The following is a 16,669-nucleotide window of genomic DNA, read 5'->3' as shown; positions in this document are numbered from 1 at the left end:
AATGGCTCTCAGGAAGGGGGAAAGGAAGGAATACATGGGATATGATGGTAATATTAACAGAAAATATCAATAAAATTATTTTTTAAAAACCTTGTCATGACAGTTTCAAAAAAGTAGCCCCAGCCAGGAGTTCTGAAATGTCCCTTCCTTTTGGTCTTTCTGGTAGTGTGAGAGTTGTTGTTGGCTCTGCAGGCCACCCAGCACATCTCCCCCCTGAGTGGGGGAGGGAGGGTTTGCTGTCAGAAACTTCTGCAGAATGTGTTTACTTGAAATACAGAGAACTTTTTTTAACCTCACTGGAAAGTCATTATGACAGAGCAGCAATTTTGCAAAATATATACATTGCAAGTGATATGCTTTGGAAACACCTCCCATGCAAGGAGGCAGCATAAATCAAATTGTGTCATAAAATGGAAATTGCAGTGACAAATTACACATTAGTACCATGGTGTCTGAAATATGTGACGATGGTAATGTTAGATAATGGGCAGGATGAGAAACCGAAAGGTGCATGTTGAACATAAAAGATAATCGCTTTTCTACTCAGATATACAAACTCTCCTCTTTCATAGTTCAATGGAAAAAGCCCAGGCTATTCAGTCAAAAATCTTGTCTCTGCTGTCACCTGTATGACTTTCGGCAGGTAACAATCTCCAGAGGCCTCGGTTTCCTCATCTGCAGAGTGAGGGGATGGAGTTGGACTGAATGGCTTCTAATCTACGAATTTCTAGTCATCAGACTTTCTAGTCATGGCAGAGTTTTGCTGGAGCAATTAACATTTTTTTCATCCAAGCTGTGACTGTTTCCCCAGGTATACGTCAAAAGAGATAGGACTGGGGAGGTTAACTGGGTTTGAGATTTGTGAAGTATAGAGGGAAGGAGTTGGGGAGGGACAGTATAAGAGAATGAAAGGATGCTTGATCATATTGAGTGTTTGAGGTGATATCAGGCCCTCTGTAGGAGTGTTTCCTTTCCCCAGAATACAAGACTAAGGTCAAGTAAGGTGGCCCTGTGCTGGGTGCTAGGGGGAAGGTGGAGATTTATAATCCTGTTAGCAAGAGAAGATTAGCCCACATGTCAAAAGAACTGAGTCTAGGCAATGGTACAAAGGGTCATAGATTTAGAGCTAGAGCTCGCAAGGTCATTAAGTTCTTCCTTCACCTTTGACTTAAATGCCCAATAAATGACCTGGGCAGACACTAAGCCACAATAGGAAGAGAGAGAGGTCATGAAGATGTTTACTCTTTGTTGTTGCTTACTCATTTCAGTCTTGTCTGACTCTTCATGACTTTGGGGTTTTCTTGGCAAAGATGCTGGAGCATTTTGCCATTTCCTTCTCTAGTTCATTTTACAGATAAGGAAACTGAGTCAAACAGGTTTAGGTGACTTGCCCAGGATCACACAACTAGTAAGTGTCTGAGGTCAGATTTGAACTCGGGAAGATGTGTCTTTCTGACTCTAGGCCCAGCTCCCTAGAGCAGCATGGGAGTCATCCCTCTGTTTACTCTGTTCACAAAATTTCCCAAGTTTTTTTTTCTGTTTAATTCAGTTCGGACACCTACTTTGTAAGGCACTGTGCTAAGCACTGAGAATGCAAAGGCAAAGGAAAACAGTCCTGCAAGAGCTTACATTTTACTGAGGGAAAACAGCAGTGCAAAAACAAGTAAACAGAAAAAATAATTTGGGGGAAGCTATCTACCATCCAGGGGAGGGTTCCAGAAAGGTTGAATCTTGAAGAGAAGTAAGCATTCAAAGAGATTGAAATGAGGAAGGAGAGCATTCTAGAAACTGGGAACAGGCTGGGTAAGGATTGCAGATTGAGGATGGAGTGCTATGGATTATGAATGGCAAATAGAGCAGTGTGGCCAGAACATACAGTTAATACAGCAAGTTTATAGGGTCCAGGCCATCAGAACCCAGGACTATTTTATTTCTAATTCTACTACCCTTGTAGAAAATTAGCCAAAATCCTTGTTTCTTCAGGGCCTGCCCTATTCCTAACCACATCATTCTCTTCCCAGGGTCTTTCCAACACAGATTCAGGACTTTCACCAGAATTTCCCTCCAGTTAGAAGTAACTTACAGTCCCAGCATTTCCAGCTCTGAGTGGTCCAGTGACCCCATTTGTCATAGTCTTAGACCCTCTCAGACCAGGTCTTCTCTCACATTAGTCCAGCATCCTTGGGCTGTATTTTACCTTCTCTTTCCTTCTTGATCCAGGTCACCGTGCAAGAGACATCATTCAGTGAAAATGAAGTGTTAAGGAAAATAAGCATTTCTCATTACATTTTAATTACTTTTTATGGTTAAGGAGTTAGGATGGGCTTGAGCTTAAGAGCCAATCACTGAGTCAAGCGAGGAAACTTCTATCCAGGAAAGCCCTCAGCGGACCAACAAGGCCCACAGTCACACAGAAACAAAAGTCTCCAATAACTTCCATTCACAAAATTTAACACCCAACAGCACACAGCAAAAAGTCTCTATTACACAGCAATACAGCATGGTTGTAAAACAAAAAATTAGGCTGCCATTCAAGAAAGATACCTGTTTGGGCCTGTGACTAGCACCTCAAATTTTGAATTCTGGGATGTTTGTGAGGAGTCAGATGTTTTCAAGTCTCCAAAATGTTATTATTGTCACTTTTAAAGATGCCTGTTTCACATCTCTGAAGTATATTTGTTTTGGCTGCTCTGTCTCCTATCCACACACTCTAGTTCTGTCTTTCCAGTTGCATGTGTCTCCACTTGAATGTGTTATCATTATCCTAAACCTAACAAGTTGAAAAAAAACCTCATCATCTTCTTTGCATAGATCCCCAAACTGGTTCCATTTTTTTTTTTTTTTACAAATTCTCTATTTCTGTCAGTGTGATACAACTATTTTCCCAGCCTCCAGGCTAGCAACCTTAGAGTCATCTTTTATTCTTCATTCTCCTTTATCCCCAATATCCAATTCATCACTAAGTCTTGTTATTTCTTGCAAATTCTCACAATTTTTCTCCCTTTCTATGCATTCCTACTGACAGCATCTTAGCCTAAACCCTCATCACCTCAAAGCTGCAATAGTTCTTAGTGAATTTCCCTGCCTCCAGTCTCTAGTTCTTCCAACTCATCCTACTTAGGACACAAGATTGACCTTCCTAAAATACTCTATCATGTTATTTCCCTTCTTGAGAATGTACAAATATTGTAGTCTATTGTCCATTGCTCCAACTTCATATTCCTCTGTTTGGCTCTGAAGACCTTTCACAACCTTGCCCACTTCTGCACAGCCAACATTGTTTCTTCACTACTTCCCAACATATGCCCTCCCATCCAAATAGTCCTTCTGAGGGCCTTTGCTCATGATGTTATTCTTTCTTGAAATGCTCACCCGTTCCTATGGATACTGAATTTTAGAAAGGATATTGATAAGCTGGAGAGAGTTCCGGAATAGGACAGCTAGGTTGTTGAAGGACCTCAAGATCATGCCAGATGAGAATCCTGGAAGGAACTATGAATGATAGCCTGGAAGAGAGACTTGCAGCAATGGGAGGTTGATTAGAGAGGGCATTATGAAATGCAAAATGGATCATTTTAATTACATTAAATTCAAAAGGTTTTGCACAAACAAAGTCAATGCAATCAGGATTAGGAGGAAAGGAGAAAGCTGAGAGATAGTTTTTTACAGCCAGTGCTTCTAATAAAGGCCTCATTTCTCAGAGAATTGAATCAAATTTGTAAGAATACAAGTCATTCCCCAGTTGATAAATGGTCAAAGGATATGAATAGGCAGTTTCCAGATGAAGAAATTAAAGCTCTCTATAGTCATATAAAAAATGCTCTAAACCTACTATTGATTAGAGAAATGCAAATTAAAACAACTCTGAGGTACCACATCATACCAATCAGATTGGGTTAATATGACAAAAAAGGGAAATTATAAATGATGGAGAAAATGTAGGAAAATTGGAACACTAATGCATTGTTGGTGGTGTTATAAACTGATCCAACCATTCTGGAGAGCACTTTGGAACTATGCCCAACAGGCTATAAAACTGCAAATATATATATAAATATATATACATATATATATAAAACTACAAAATTCCTTTGTTTCAGAACCAATACTAGGTCTGTATCCCAAAGAGATAATAAAAAAGGGGAAAGGACCAATATGTACAAAAATATTTATAGCACCTCTTTTTGTGGTGGCAAAGAATTGAAAATTGTGGGGATGTCCATCCATTGGGGAATGACTGAACAAGTTGTGGTATATGAATGTAACGAAACACTATTTTTCTGTAAGAAATGATATGCAAGCAGATTTCAGAAAAACCTGGAAAGACTTACATGAATTGATGCTGAGTGAAGTGAGCAAAAGCAGAAGAACATTGTACACAGTAACACCAATATTATGTCATAACCAACTATAACAGATGTAGCTCTTCTCGACAGTGCAATGATCCAAGACAATTCCAAAAGACTCATGGAAAACATATCCAGAGAAAGAACTGTGGAGTCTGAACGTAGATCAAACTGTAGACTATTTTCACTTTTGCTGTTGTTTTTTTGTTTTTTCTTTCTCATGTTCTTTCCCTTTTGTTCTGATTCTTCTTTCACAGCATGACTAATGTGGAAGTATGTTTAATATGATTGTACATGTATAGCCTGTATCAGATTGCTTTCTGTCTTGGGGTGTGGGGGAGGGAAGAAAGGAAGGGAGAAAAATTTGGAACTCAAAATCTTATGAAAGTGAATGTTGAAAACTGTCTTTATATGTAATTGGAAAAATATAAAATACTATTAAGTGCAAAAAAAAAAGAAATAAAGAAAGAACTCAAGAGTGTTGAACACCAGATTCTAAATTTCAGTCATGGGATCACAAATCAAGTAGGGACCTCAGAGGTCATCAAGTCTAAACCCGTCATTTTGTAGATGAGGCAACAGACCTAGAGAGGTCAGGTGACCTTCCTAAGGTCATCCAGGTAATAAATTTTAGTGACAAGTTTTCAAACCAGGTCATCTAACTCCCAAGACAGAGCTTCTACACTGTACTTACTCTTATCTCTGGCCTCAAGTCATTGAGAAGGCCAAATACAAGCCTCTCAAATGCTATTTTCTCCAGAGGTAAAGGCATATTGCATCAATCTAGCCATCAATTTAGAATGAATTTGCTTTTTATTGAGAAGTTATATGCCCACACAGAAGAATATGTCCCCAATAGATCAGTCTTATTTTGTTACCGTCCACTTTATGATGGGACTAAAGTTACGTGAATATATTAGCATAATATATTGGCCCCATGAAAAAGAGACAACATCTCTCTGGAGGCAGTCCTAATAGGGAAGCTTTAAAGATAACAATTAACATCTGTACTCCAGCTATGCCAGGACTGCAGAGCTTATCTGAGAATTTTTTTTAATATAGTTGTTACTTCTCTTGTATGGGATACAAAGGCCAAATACAATCAAATCTACCTTCTGCCAGCACTCACTGATATATTTTAGAACTTGGGGATTGCTGAAAGCTAGAGATCTAACTAGTAGTTTTTGTACCTGGGACAAGTGGAATGATCAGGAATAAGGGAGGGGGAGGGAGGAAGATAGGTCCATCCAGGGCATAGGCAATGGGGAAAGGAAACATACTCCTAGATACCACGAAGTTTCTAATTTGTTGATGAGAAGAAACAGCATGCTAGGATTTGGGTGTCCTCTAAATTTTCTAACCTGAGACAAAAGTCTAGTGGCCCTACCCTAGTTGTGGATCTAATGAAAATAATAATGTTTCATTCTATGGGTCTAAGAAAGGTGCTGTTATCAAATCTTTCAGAGTTGCCCAGAATCAAAATAAAAGACAGCATTTCATAGAATTCAAAAGAAGACTGGGGAAAGCAAGGCTAAATAAGCCCTACATAACTGTGCTTTGGGGGTGAGAGATTGTGTCAACCAAAACAGGGAGAAGATGGACGACTTATCTGTTTATTTTGATAAATGTAAATGAATTCTATTACTTGTCAAAACGTTATCAAGACCCCAATGAAATGAGCTCCTTTTTTTCTCTTTTTTTTCCCCCAGGGGAAAGCAAGTTGGGGAGGGGGAAGGAAAGACAGAAATGCTCAAGACATATTGCTTTGATTTGAAATGAAAACAAACAACTTTAAAAAAAAAAAGGTTTTCATTATTTTGGAGACCTTGGCATTCTTGCAGATACATTCATGAATTAATCATTAAAATCCTGAAATGTGGAATAAATCATGCGGGTTTTCAATGCCAGCACACTATAAAGGGGGCCATGAACGGTTATTAAGATACAGCACTCCAAGCTGGTTTGTGGAATCTTTCTTTTCCTTGGAACCCAATGAATGAAAGGTGTGTGACAAGCCAGGGTCTGTGATGCAGAGAGGGGAGGCTGTTGGCAGGCGGGCTCTAATAGTGTGTCACCGAGTATTAGCAGTATTTAATATCTGTTAATAGAATGGCTTATATCTATGGTAAGTAGTAGAATCAAAGGAGTGCCATGCAGCTTTTAAATTATTAGCACTAATTAGGCAAAACAAAGAGGAGGGGAAGAAAAAGACCAAAGAACATATTAGAAATAAAGCACAGGAACATCTACCTGCCTAGCTGTGTCAAGATTAAGTTTCCAAACAACCAATTAGTGGAGAAGACCTTTCCGGAGCAGAAAGCCACATAGAGAAGGGGGCAGCTTCATTACAGTGGCTCCCTAATTAAAATGTAAAGGTTGCTGATCATTGCATAATTAAATAACGTGACACAAGGCGTCAACTGGCTCTGGCCAAGCCGCTAGGCCTCACATCATTAAAGCCTTCGTTGCATAAATGAGTCCAGAGACTGCAATATTTCCTCATGTCAGAATCCAGAGCAATCCTTGGTCATTATGAAGCTAATAGCCTCCAAAGGGGGCTGTTATATATAAAGTGTTGAGGGTGTTTTTCTCCCCTAGCCTTCCTTCTTCCCTTCTCAAAATGACTCCGATTTTCTTTATATCCAGTTTTCTTACTAATTAGTCTGAAAAAGGAGATGGGAGGAGGGAAAAAAGACTAGCAAGGCTAATTAACTCCCAGCCACTGTAATCTAAATATAAAGTTACTGAAGCAAAGATTGTCCCCTGTGAATCCAGTCTTTAAGGTTTTTCTCCCTCTTTTCTCTTCTCCTTTCTATGAGTAAAAAGTCTCTCCTCAGGAATTCATTTGTTAGTTAACCCTCGGGTTTTCTCAGAGAGATATAAACCATTGTGCAGGATACCCCCTTCTGTCTGAGGGAATTTCTCTGTGAGTGCTGAGTGAAGGGTTTATCTGAGGTCCAAAGGAGCAAGCTAGGTTTCTCATGGCAAATGATGGGTGTCCTGTCTACAGAAGCAGTGATAAGTTTCTTAGCTCCTGGGAAAGGCATTCTAGAACTCTGTCTCTTTCACAGGCAATCAGGAATAACATCTTTTTAAGTTCTATTCTAAAATTGCCTCTCTCTCTCTCTCTCTCTCTCTCTCTCTCTCTCTCTCTCTCTCTCTCTCTCTCTTTCTCTCTTTCTCTCTTTCTCTCTTTCTCCCTGCCCTCCTCTCTCTGCCTCTTCCTATCTCTCTGTCTCTCTCTCCTCTTTTAACTTCCCTCTCTTCTGTCTCTCTTTCTCTTTCATTTTCTCATCTCTCTCTCAATTTCCTCTGTCTTTGTCTCTATCTCTATCACCTCTTTTCCCCATTCATTCCCTCTCTTTTTCTACTTCTTTTTTCTTCTCTAATTCTTCTGTCTTCTGTTCTGTACCTCAATAGAAGTCAAAAAAAAAACAAAATTTTCAGTCAGCCTGTTACTCTGGTCTGTAGTTGGTCTGAGAGAAATGATTATTAAATAAATAATTGTTAATAATGGGGAAACCCAGGATTTTTCCCTTCCTAGATCCTCATTCTATACTAGGTTGACCATAAGCTACTCTAATAACCCCTGCCTTCAAGATTTAACATTTAAGTTTAAGTATTTGGGAGGAAATTCTTTTAATCTCAAAAAAGGGAGGAAAAGAGATCATGGGGCATCATAATGAGTCCTCTGTCAGCTTGAAAGATGCTTTTTCATTCAAAGGGCCTCTCAGATGTGGCTCAGAAAGACGAGTTTGTGTTACCATCTTCCCTACAAGCACAAGCTCTGTTTGGACTCATAGGTTAATCTGTATGTTTGTACTCTGTTTCTTCCTAAGCTACATACTTCTTCTAAAGGCAAAAGAGCTCATTTAAGTCACAGTCCTATGGCAGGGATGATGTAGACATGCAGTACCTGAGACATGCAGGGCCACTTCTAGATTTTCTACCAGGAGTGCTCACATGAAAGTTCACCACCCAGATGTTCACATCAGCCAATGGCAGTGACAGCAGCAGCAACGTTCTCTGCTATGAGGCATGAGTGAGGTACATCCCTCTGACTGGTTCTCTGCATCTCATCTTTTGTGTATATGCATTATATTTTCTGGGAAATGATTGGGGTAAGAGGTAGCAGAGCCTGCTAGGTCTACTACATGGGATGTATAAACCACAGCAAGGTTTAAAGAGGTTGCCTGTGAGAGAAGAGGAGGAGGAGCAAGCTGATGTGTTTCTCAACCTTTCTTCCAAGCGCTGTGAGTGGTGCATTCAGAGTCTGGGTGCATTCAGAGTCATGTGTTAGCCAGACTCTGAGTGAAAAAATGATATGATGGATACTGGGTACATCATAAAGGTTAGAGTATCCCCATAACAAGAGGATTCTAAATAGAAACACACAACTACTGGAGAAGAGTTGTAATCAATTATTTTTTGGTGTTTGAATATAGCTGCCTCTGCATAATGGATAGAGGACAGAACAACTGAGTCAGAACAACTGATTTCAAATTACACCTCTGACACATACTGGCTGTGTGATCCTGGGCAAGTAACTAGACTTCTAAGAGCCACAAGCAACTCTTTTTTATACGGTAAATTACAGTTGGTGCCAGTCTGCATTGGGACAGGTCATTTCCTTATGGGCCTATTGGAGGAAAGGGAAGCGAAGGGAAGGGAAGGGAAAGGAAGGGAAGGGAAGGGAAGGGAAGGGAAGGGAAGGGAAGGGAAGGGAAGGGAAGGGAAGGGAAGGGAAGGGGAAGGGAAGGGAAGGGAAGGGAAAGGAAAGGAAGACAGAAGCGGAAGGAAAAAGGAAAAAGAGAAAGGGGAAAGGAAAGGGAAGAGAAAAGAAAGATAATAGCTGCCCCTTATTCACCACTGTATGTTAAAACAGAAGTATTCCAGGGCTGCAGCTGACCTAAAGGAAGTCATTTAGCCTGTTTCCTAGCTTCTCACCAATGCCACCCATGAGGCATCACAGTCAGATGTTTGATCTTGATATTATTACAAAGAAAGCTTCAGTCAAGAATGACAAGCAAAAATACCCAGCTTATCTAGAATCATAACAAAGAAGCTCCCAAACTTCAGAGACACAAAAAGCCAGAAGAGATTGCAGATTCCATACCTGCAGGGTCTGGATAAGAGGTCAGAAAGTGATCAGTGGTCATTAGCTTAATACATGTAGGAGAAATCCAAGCAGGGATGAGAGCAGACATGTGGTCACTTTTGGAAGAAAGCCTTTTCTCCATATCCAAAAGATGTCTGAGGCGTTCTTGTTAGACAATGTGACAATAAGGTTCACAATAAATAGAATTCTAGTATGACTCAGTGATTTTCAGTCATGTCCAACTCTTCATGACCTCATTTGAGGTTTTCTTGGCAGAGATACTGGAATGATCTTCCATTTCCTTCTCTAGTTCATTTTACAGATGAGAAAACTGAGTCAATCAGGTTTAAGTGATTTGTCCAGGGTCACAAGGCTAGTAAGCATCTTAGGTAAGATTTGAATTCAGGTCTTCCTGACTCCAGGTCCAGCACTTTATCCACTGTGACACCCTTGATTCCCTCTGATTTGACTACTTTTTTAACAAATGCATCCAGAATTTATGCATCCTAGAGAGCAGTCCCCTTCAAAACAGCCAGCTTAGAGGGCTTCAAACTCATTCCGATAGTTTTGCCACCATACAAATATATTTGTGAATTACTCAAATATAGCTCCTTTTTGAGAATTACCTTCAGAGTCTGCTGCACTCTTCTAAAAATTCTCAGTGATGGGAAATTTTCCTCCATTGAAAGTGTATTTGATTTGGAAATAGCCAAAAGTCATTTAGAGCCACATCTGTTGAATAAGTTGTTTAAATAGACTAGGCTATACCATTTAGAGAGCCAAAATTAGGTGTGATTATAAAGTAGTAAAGCTAACATTCTCATGAGACTCCTAAAAAGGCTGTAAAGGCCATTACTGGGAAAGGAGTTCCAAAATGTCTGGGCACTGGCTGCCTCATTCTACTAAGTGAGTAACCTCCAAAAGTGACTGCTTTGAAGGGGACAGCAGTGATTTGGATGTATTCATTCTGGAGTGTTTGTTTACCCAGGAAAAATCAAATGGGTAAAGAACAGCAGACTATGACATGCAGTTCGATGGGCAATCCACTGAGATGATCCTTCTGTGTGTGTGTGTGTATATGTGTGTGTGTGTGTGTGTGTGTGTGTGTGTGTGTGTATACTGTGGTGTTTCACAGCTTGTAGTTAAATTGCATCATCCAAAGGATATTGGTATTAAAAAGGTGGGTTTTCATCTCAGTGAGAAGGCTAGGATCATGGAAATTATGGAGCACTTTTCTAAATTCAGTCTAGTCCTCTTTTTTCTTCTTGTTGAATTCTGGATTCAGGGTATTGTCCATCTTCAGCATCTGTTGTACATACATGTATAGGCACATATGTGTACACACAAGTGTATCCATGATGTGTGTGTATCTGTATGTGTATATACACATGTATGTAGAGCATATCATGGCAAGACACTGAAAATGGACAACACACCAAGTCCAGAATTCAACAACAAGAAAAGAGAGGACTGGATTTGGGAAGTGCTGCATAATTTCCATGACCCCAAACTTCTCAATGAGATGAAACCCTATCTTTTTAATACCAATATCCTTTGGATGATATAATTTGACTAAAAGTCATGAAACACCATGATAGCTGAAGAATCAAAATTATGGGTAACCCAAAGGGAAATAGAGAGAAATGTGGTAGGTTTAAATAGATTGTAATTTATCACCAACTGTGAACGGGGTATAAGAGGTGAGCTAAAAGATATCCAGCAGATGAATTGTCAGAGATGGAAGTGGGTCAGTTAAGCAATACAAGTGAGAGATAACTCATGAACAGCCCAAGCCTGCATTGATATCCAAAAGACCTAAAGGAAAGCCTCTAGCCCAATGAATGAGTGTCCCTATGGGATATTTATGGAAGGGTAAGGACAATAATGGTCTATAATAAGAACGACTGATTGGGTTGCTACTTGTACCATTGGAAGGAATACCCACATCCATGAATTCAAAGATCCACTGAAATGTGAATTACCAAAGTAGAAGGGGTATATTTCTTGCATATCATTGCTGTGGGTTCCTGACTCAGTCATTTTCAAAGATTATCCTTGTCCCCCTCATCCCCCATCTCACTTCAAGAACATCTCTTTCACTGTTACTTGTCAGCAGCTCTCTTGGTCTCTGAACTGTCTTTTTATTTCATTTTAAGTCATCAATCTTAATGGCCTTGCACTTAGTGAAGTCCTTGGGGAAAGTCCCCTGTTGCTTCTGAATTAGAGGGTGGGTAGGGGTTAATCTCAATTCCACCAGGTAAGATTCAGATTCATTCACTGTAAGCATGGAGGGTCCTGGCTCAGCCTCATGACCTGACTCAAGTTCTAGCCCTTATACAATAATGACAAATTTCTTTCCTTTCAGGCCACAAGCTTTTCTTAGACCTGCACACATTCATTCCTCCCAGCCCCTCACTCTTTCAAAGTAGCAAGAGTTGGTCATGGGGAGGAAGTGTTAAAGAAACATCAAAATTACTTTTATCTTCACTCCCAATTTCTTATCACTGATCATCTCCCCCTCCCAGAGTGATTTGGGATAGAAGCAACAACTTATCAGACAATACCGACCTTGCCAACCCCTACACAAGCCTGCCTCACAGCCTGAAACTGATATATCCAAAGACTAAAAAGAATAAGATGAGGGAAAAATGCAAGCTGGGGAATAGTGTTGTTCGCTGGATTAGCAGTTTGTTGCACAATGGTGCCCAAAGAATGTTGATTAATGGATCAATGTCAGCATAGACAAAGTTATCTAGTGGTATGTCAGACAGCTCTGTCCTTGGCCCTGTCCTATCCAATATTTTTATCAATGACTTGGATGAAGACATAGATGGCAAGCTTATCAAATTTTCAGATGACACGAAGTCGAGCAGAATAGCTAATACAATAGCTGACCCAATCAAACTTCAAATTTATCTCAACCATCTGGCATAATAGAACAAAGCCAGCAAGATTAAGTTCAGCAGGGACAAACGTAAATCCTGCACTTAGGTTCAACAAATCAATGGCACAAGTCCAGAACAGAGGAGACTTGGCTTGAAAGCAGTCCATGTGAAAAAAAACCTGAAGGCTTTAGTTAACCAAAGCAATAGGAGCCAGCAGTATGATGAGGCTGCTGAAAAAGCTAAAACAATCTTAGCGTACAATCAGTGGAATTCTGTGTTGGAATCACCCAACTGGGGTAAGGCCAGTGATGATTCAGTGGAAAATGCTTAAGGTTCACAGCAGAAACCAGGCAAGAATACACCAAGAGGTCAGGCTGGGTTGGTACCAGGATATCAGAATTTCTTCAGGATATCAGAATCTATGAAGTGGAAATAAGTTGAGAATTGGTTGAGAGGACAGAGATTTAGATTTAGAGTTTAGTATCAGATCAGTAGGCAAGATCTAGGGGATGCTAGAAAAAGTAAGTATTTGCCTGATTGAATCTAGCTACCCAAAGCACTAGGCTTTTATAGTGGTTGCTTGAACTCTGCATCCACTACCTAACTGGCATGTGGGCCCATGCCACATACCACATCCACTGTGCTCCCTCCCGACTTAACTGCATCATCAAGGCCATGGACAAAGACACAAAGAAGCTAATAGGAACAATCTGGGCTGCAGTGGCAAGACCACACCTGGAGTATAATTCTCAGTTCTGGGTACCTTATTTTAAGTGGGCATCAACAAACTGGACCATATTCATGTTACATGAAGAATAGTTAAGGGACCTGAGGATATTTAGCTTAAAGAAGAGATCTTAGAGGCCACAAACATTACCTTCAGGTATTTTAATATCACTTCCATGGAAATCTCATAGATTTGCTTCATGCTGTAAAATCATATAAACCGAGAATGTTAGACCAAGAGAAGCCTTAGAGAAAAGTGAATGAGAATGAAAACACAAAGAATCATAATGAGGACTTAGGAGGAGTGAATTTAAAAATGCAATGATAATTTAGGCACTGAAATTAACTCATTTTCATGTAAATACTTAACTAAGCAAGTTCAGTTGGTTTTATTGAGGTTCAATAGTGAGTTATAAATAAAAAAAATTTTTAACAGAAGGGACTGGTTATCTAGTTGGCAATTATCTAGTCCAGGTCTAAGATCTTCTGAAACTATGGTAACAAGTCATCTAATTCTTGATAACATCATCTGTCAACAGGTAACATAAAAATATTCCTACCATTTTGTGACCTGCCAGAACCTTTTTGCTGCCTGTCAATGATCCAATCAGTGATATCCTTCATTCCTTTCCCTTTCTTCTCTCTCCCACCAAACTTATCTATGTTGTAGCCCACTGCTAGTCGCCAAAGAGGAGTTATCAGGCAACTCTGTTTTGCTGGATGGCAATAGGCAGCAGCAGATTTCATAAGAAAAGCTAATTCCTATTATTGTGTCAATTAATGAGTAGTAGCACAGAAAAGTGGACAGAGAACTGGACAAGGAGACAGGCGACCCCTGGTCTAGGGCTGACTTTCCCATTAACTAGTTGCGTGTGAGTCTTATCCACTCACACAACCTACACTTGTGCAGAGCCTACTGTGTGCTAGAGGAGATAACAGAGAACACAAAGTTTAGATAAGACATGGCATCTGTCTTTTATTTCTTTGTATGTAAAATGAATGAGTAGGGCTAGAAGAGCTCTAACATTCTAATCTAACATTTAATGTATTTATGCCTCCCAGGTAATGTAGACTTTAACCCCATTAAGCGTCTTCATAAAAAGACTTGTGTCTAACTTTCCCTTCTGTAAAACATAATACACTAACAGTCAAATAGGATAACACGTAAAGTGCTTTGTAAGCTGGAAAATCCTACATAAGGTCAGCTATTATTTCATTACTAATAACTAATCATTGGTATTATTAATCAAAATAAATATGCATTTAAAGACTGCAAAATATACAAACATGAGGGTTTTCTGTTAGTATCAAAAATGTGAAAAAAATCTACAACTTTGTGATTAAGTAATAGTAAATCCTTTACATTTTTAATATTGTTCCCTTATGCTCAAAGATATTTTCTCATTATATCTTTGCAACAACACAACATATTATTAATTCCATGTGTGACAGAGTTTGTTAGAAAAATGTGTGTTTTCAGGGGTGACTCTAAAGGTGAGAGCATCAGGCCCCTCTGGCAGACAAGTAGGAAAGAGACTTTTGCCCAGGGGATGCTTTTGACATCCCTTAAATCATACCAAAACAAACAGCCACCCACTCTGTTTATGCATAAGGCTGGCTCTGCTCTGTCTAAACCCTGGCTAAAGAATAAGTAATAAATCCACACACAGACCCATGTGTCTACCCACCACATAGACACTAGCAGCCAAGTGTTGTTTGGAAAGAAATGGTTTTCAGACTATGACAGCTGTGACATGGCTCATCATAAGTTATGTTGAGGCAGGTTCACGCAGTGGCTAGAGCAGAGGTGTCAAACATTCCATCAGAAACACTCCTGAGTGGCAGAGGAATTAGACTAAAATGTACATAAAACAAATAAAATAGAATAGACATAAAATGTCAATATTTAGGTTTCTAAGTCAACTCTGGTTTAGAGGTCCCCATTTCTACTTGAGTTTGACACCACTGGCTAGAGTAATGGACTTTGGAGTGAGGAAGATCTGGGTTCAGATCCTGCCTCAGACTAACTAGCTGTGTGACTCTGGGAAAGTTACTTAATCTCTCTGGGTCTCAGGTTTCTCATCTGTAAAACAAGGGGTTGGATTTGATTACTTTTGACATCCCTTCTAGCTCTAAATATATAACCCTATAAGTGTAATAATAGTAAAACAAAAGTCTGATGCTCCATCCAGCAATATAATAAAGAACTGATCTGCAGGTATGAGAATTCTCCCTACTGATGCACTGACAATCTCTATAACTTGCAGAGTCCTCAAGTTGCTAAGGGCACTGAAATGATAGGAACTAGAGCTACGGTCACAGAGCTGACATGTGTCTGAGTCAGAATTTGCACCCAAACCTATCCAACTTTAGCTCCCAAGTCATTCCTGTCTCTTGGGGTACAATGGGATGTAGAAATGAGAAGGTCCTTTCCATCCACAAATCTATGACCCTAAGAGCCTAGGATTGAGTTGTTTGGAGGAATAATATTAAAACTAAAAAGATTTGCTACTTCTGGTATATAAATATGTAAACTTGGCCACAGGAGTAAATGAGAATATCTCCTATGTATCTGTATGTGTATGCTTAGTCCTTTAGAGTTCACCAAGTACTTTCATATCATTTATCCTACTGGATCCTCACAAAAGCTCAATGGCAGGACAACTATCTTGTTCATTTTTTCAGAGAAGGAAAGTAGATAAGGAAACAAAGAAACAAATTAAAAGATTTGACCAAAATCCTACAATTAATAAGGAAGCTATTGAATCTTATGCCCACAGATTTAGTGCTGGACGTGTTTTTAGAAGTCATTAAGTCCAACCTTCCATTCTACAAATAAGGAAACAGAAATCAGAGAGGTTAGGTGATTTTCCCAAGGTCACACAGGTAACAAGTCACAGAGCTGAGTTTTCAGCTTAGCTTCTCAGATTCCAAATTTAGGAAGGAAGTCTATAGTGCAGTCCATAGGAGTCTCCCCTTGACTCTGTTTTAACTTTTTTTATTAGTGACTTGGGTGGAAATATAGGTGGCAGACATCAAATCTACAGATGAAACACAGTTGGGAGAGAGAATTAATATTTTGCCTAGAAGACTGAGAAGCTAGAAAGATCTTAGAAGAATGCGCCAAAGGTGATGATGAAATTTAATAAAAATTGAATAAAAATAAAACCCATTTAAAATCAGTTAAAAAAATGCACACATATAGGATAAGGGAGATATAGACAGGCAATAAACAGTTTTTCTGAAAACAAACAATAGATTTTGGTATACAACAAACTCAATATGAATCAACAAAATGTGATATGTCAGCCAAATAACAATAATAATTTTAATTTATATACTTTATAAATCACTTTCCATGTGTTATCTTATTTGATTCTCACAAAAACTCTGTGAAGTGGGTACCATTATTAATCTAATTTTACAGATGAGGAATCTGAGACTGAGAGGGTTAAGTGATTTGCTCGAGGATGGAATTGCTATCTTATTTAAAGAGTCGTCAAGTAGAAGAGAGATTGGCCCTCTTTTCTTTAGCCCTACAAGGCTATATCCAGTGAAAGGAAGTTACAGGGAACCCAGTCTGACTGAACTTGGCTTCACCTTCCTAACAATTA

The 16,669-nt window shown here is 39.3% G+C and overlaps 1 long non-coding RNA gene across 1 annotated transcript in view; it reads right to left on the bottom strand.

Moving 5' to 3' along the window:
* Nucleotides 1–3,413: 3,413 nt before the first annotated feature.
* Nucleotides 3,414–16,669, bottom strand: part of LOC140519287 (uncharacterized) — a 107,719-nt gene continuing 94,463 nt past the window's right edge. The window contains exon 3 of the long non-coding RNA XR_011972157.1: nt 3,414–3,518. This is a non-coding gene — a long non-coding RNA (uncharacterized lncRNA). The remainder of the gene's footprint in view (nt 3,519–16,669) is intronic.

Source organism: Notamacropus eugenii, chromosome 1 (assembly GCF_028372415.1).
Source record: "Notamacropus eugenii isolate mMacEug1 chromosome 1, mMacEug1.pri_v2, whole genome shotgun sequence".
Lineage (NCBI taxonomy): Eukaryota > Metazoa > Chordata > Mammalia > Diprotodontia > Macropodidae > Notamacropus > Notamacropus eugenii.
The sequence above is the reverse complement of the archived record's forward strand: the minus strand, read 5'-3'. Positions and strand labels throughout refer to the sequence as shown.